The following is a 4,398-nucleotide window of genomic DNA, read 5'->3' on the forward strand; positions in this document are numbered from 1 at the left end:
CTGAAACTAAGACTTTCAGCGGTGACTTTTTTTGTCGCCGCTGAAAGTTCACGGCTGAAACTAAGACTTTTAGCAGCAACAAAAGTGTCGCCGCTGAAAGTGGACCTTCAGCGGTGACTTTTTTTATCGCCAGTGAAAGTGGACTTTTAGCGGCGACTTTTTTTGTCGCCGCTGAAAGTGTGACATAATAATATATATTTTATTTTATAATATTAATAAACAAATTCAATCTGGCTCAGCGGCGAGAAGATTGGACACGAAAGGAAGTGGTCACGAGTTCGAACCTTGAAGAGGACACATTTAAGGTGAAAATATTTGGACGATGACGTGGCGAGGAAGAGTGATGTGGCAATGACATGGAGGTGGCTAGTGAAGACGTGGCGGTCAGCGGTGATGATGTGGCTACCGATGATGATGACGTGGCGGCCGCCGGTGATGATGACGTGGTGGCCGGCGGTGATGACGTGGCGTTGGTAAAGCTAGGGCTGCACATAAATCCCGGTAACTCGGTAAACCCAGTTCTACCTGGTCTGACCCTGTCTAATTTTTTGAGAAGTCCAAAAAGCCTTGTGAAATTCGGGCCAGACTGGGTCTGACCCGAATACCGGGTAGGACCGGGTTTCAGGTAGGCCTGTTGGACTAATAACCCGGTCCTACCCGAAGAATTGCAAGATATATATATAAGAAAAAGTTTTATAGGGACCAATAGCCCAAGTTTGATTTCCCTTGGCCCATTTGCGATTTTGCACTAGTGCATCACCCATGACCCACCGTCCCACATCAACCATCAGGTGTCCACTATCCACTATCCAAGATCCTCTCAATTTCCATTCCCATTTCGACATTTCCCAAATTGCCTCCAGACTCGAAACCTAGCGTCTAGTGAAGTGGCCACCTGGTTCTCCCCCATCGCCGTCCCTGTTTGCGATTTGTGCAACGCAGCACCGCTAACCCCAAGCCGTAGCAGCTTGCTGTGCTTGCTAGTTGCTACTGCTGCTCACTCTTTGCTCGCTGCGTCTCTCCTTCTCCGTCATCATCACTACAGATCCAGGTAAGTTTGATGCCTCTTTTGAGTGTTATTATTAGTATTTCATTCCCAAAGAACATCTATATGATATTCTCTTGTTAGATTTGAATACTTGGCTATTCTCACGATCTTCGCTGCATATAAGAGGCAGATAAAAGTTTTTTTCCCCCTTTCTGAAAGGGGCCTGGATTCGTTTTAAGGACCTGGTTGCTTTAAAGATATAAAGTTTCAAACTTTGTATGTTAAATGTCCAGATTTAAATTGCTTTTGTTTGGGTAGGGGTTGGATGAGGGAGAAGGCTAACATAAATGAGAGCCTGTCTAGCGCCATTTTAAGCTCTGACTGCTCTGTGATGGAGTATTTATTTTGAGTTGAATAGAATGTTTTTATTGATTGAAATAATTTGGTTACTTAATTGCTGAACTAACTTGGTCCGATTTATATGTCTTTTTTTTTACTTAATTGCTGAAATAATTTGTTTACTTAATTGTTGAACTAAATAATTTGTTTACTTAGTTGCTGAACTAAGCTCTGCCACAGTTAATTATTGCTCCTGAAGTTGAAAAAAAATAAATAGAAAGCAAAAGACTTCATTATTGTCATTCTATTCTCATTTCTGGTTCATTTTATTACAGATATATTATCAATTTATCACTTTGAAATGGAGGAGCAAGGTTCCATTTCAAGTCAAAGGGGCTCAATGACTCCCCAATTGGGTTATGTAATGGACTTTCCTTCTGCCGTTCTGCGGTTCTGCCTATTCGCACTTGCATTTTGCTGAAAAGTGCAGCAGCATGCATGAACCAGCAAGCCACAGGCTTTCAAGGCTTAGTGTAATGGACTTTATTAGTTTATTGTTTGATATTATATTATGGATTTTAGTTGTTGCTTTACAGTTTTCTTTTTTCATTGTATTGTTTATAGCTTAATAGTTTATACTTGATTTCAGCTCCTCGGTTTTAATTTGTAGATTGTTTTAAAGTTATTCTTATTTGGAATTTAGTATTCTCATGATGTTACTTTGTTTAGGACAAGTAGATAGGAATTTTTTATGTAATAGATTGGCAATTATTGATTAGGAATTTTAAAAAAAATACAGGGCAAAGAATATGGACCTGGACTAGACCAGACTGGATTGGTGGACCTACTGGACCAGTAACCCGGTCCAGCCTGGTCCAGTCCGCCCAACCCGAAGAACAACGGGTTCTTCACCGGGCAGGACCGGTCTTCGGGCTGGGGAGACTAGCCCGAACACCAAAATGGACCAGACCACGGGCTAATGCCCTGCCCGGCCCGGTCTGGTCCATGTTCAGCCCTAGGTAAAGCCAATTCTTTTTAGGTATTACTTTTAGCGGTGACAAAATAGTCGCCACTGAATTTTATACTTTCAATGACGACTTTTGTCGCCGCTGAAAGTCAATTTTTTTGTAGTGATTGCTGACTATGCTCTTCTTTTTGATCGGCTAATAGACACATATAAAGATGTGGATCTCCTTGTTCACAGCAAAATTGTCGAAAACCGTTTAGGTGATCCCAATAAAGTTGCTTTATCATTTAGTGGTCTCTCGGAACATGTCGTTCACTCTACTTTTAGTTCTGAATACCTTGATATCTGCCAAAGGTTGAATGGCTATTGTCAAAATCCTTTGCACAAAATGAAGGCAACTCTAAGACGAGATTATTGTAGTACACCTTGGCAAACTGGTGCTTCTATTGCTGCAACTGTACTCCTCTTTCTCACAGTTGTTCAAACCATATATATGTTCTATCCTCCAGGTAGTGATGAAGTAAATGTACAGCTCGTATAACATTGGATTTGATTAGATCTATAGAGATGAGCTTCGCTTTCACGAATAATTATGTTCGTCATGCCTATTTTCACTTGGATTTTCAGAAACGAAGCATCATATGAAGTTAAGAGATAGTTTTTTTCTCATAATAAAAATTTACGTCGGTCTTCCTTGCATAATTAACAATGTGTTTCCGTTAAATTTCTTGAGTGGATAAAATAATTGCTGTTTCGAATTTAACGAATTTATTGAAAATAAATAACGAATCGGTTATCAAAGACATATTTTAAGTCCTTTAACATCGGAACTTTGAGCGTGTCTTATATTGGTCTTGAAAAGGCACGGGACGAGAATCATAGACGAGTCTGCTTAAGAAATGATTCTTTGGATGGAATTAACCTTATCAAGGATGGAAATGATGAACTTCATGATAATTGGAATTTAATCTTAGAATGTCATACAATACTTCAACGATATTGGTTTGTTGAGCTTCAACACATTCAACGAGAGAAGAATTTTGAAGTTGATATGCTGGCCAAGCATGCGTTAGCAACGCCCCTGGATTCTATTTGGTTCCTTTAGATAATTTCTATTTATTCGTTTCTTTATTGTAATGCAGAATAATATTTATAGTTTTCTTCTTTATATAAAAAAAGGCATATTAAGTCCCTATTATTTTTCTAACCCTGCCCGAATCAAATTCACATTTAATTTAGTTTGAGGGCTAGTTTTTTTATTTCCAATGTTCATCAAGTCCTTCAATTTTATATATCATTTAATTCTTAAAAATGTTCATCTCGTATGAAGTTATAACTAGTTGACAACTTGCGAAGAAAGCGATTAATGCATCTGTTGCAGTGTAATACTAAAATACTGAGTACTTCTTTCTTTGATACAAAAAAGTTTAGACAAGTTGGGTTTTAGGAGCTCTCCCGGGCCAAACCATGCCTTCAGATTCAGACAACACTTATAAAGGAATAATTACTTCTTTCTATGACTTATTATTATTTCTTTCTGACGTAGGATTTAGGCGTGAAATTCGTCGGCTCTTTTTTTGTTTCCCCTCTGTCACTTTCTTTCTCTACAAATTTCTCCTTCTGTGAATTTCCTGTTCTGTTGACCTCTGGACCTGATTTTCATTGTAATTGCTACAGTATATGAACTTGCTCCAGTATGTACGTCTCCTTGAATATGTGTCTGATTATGCTTTGATAATTGATGATAAACATTTTTCTTGTCTTTCATTTGACGGCTGTAGTCAATCACTAATAAAATTTTTTATTAAATAATAAAAAGTTAAACCAATTTGATAGTTATTTATTTAACCATACAATATTTTGCCAACTTATTTAACGGTCGAGAGATTGGAGCTTGGTGTGTCCTTGATAATTCTCTAAGTAATTGAGAAGAATATATCTTTATTAAAGCTAGCTAGGTTCCTAAGAGTAATTTCCCTTTTTCCTCCTTTTATATATGATACTTTAATTAGAGTATAGTTTATATAACGCATGTTAATCTTCACGCAAATGAACCATTTTTTTATTTACATGACCTTTAGGTTATTTGAAGCGCTTAAAGCAA

General features: G+C 37.8%; 1 long non-coding RNA gene across 1 annotated transcript; it reads left to right on the top strand.

Moving 5' to 3' along the window:
- The first annotated feature begins 810 nt into the window (after window positions 1-810).
- Window positions 811-2,041, top strand: LOC114757544 (uncharacterized). The gene is made up of 2 exons (XR_003741572.1): window positions 811-1,051; window positions 1,663-2,041. It is a non-coding gene; the product is annotated as an uncharacterized LOC114757544 (long non-coding RNA).
- Window positions 2,042-4,398: the final 2,357 nt, after the last annotated feature.

This window comes from Neltuma alba, unplaced genomic scaffold (genome assembly GCF_004799145.2).
Source record: "Neltuma alba isolate B1F8T4 unplaced genomic scaffold, ASM479914v2 tig00010610_pilon, whole genome shotgun sequence".
NCBI lineage: Eukaryota > Viridiplantae > Streptophyta > Magnoliopsida > Fabales > Fabaceae > Neltuma > Neltuma alba.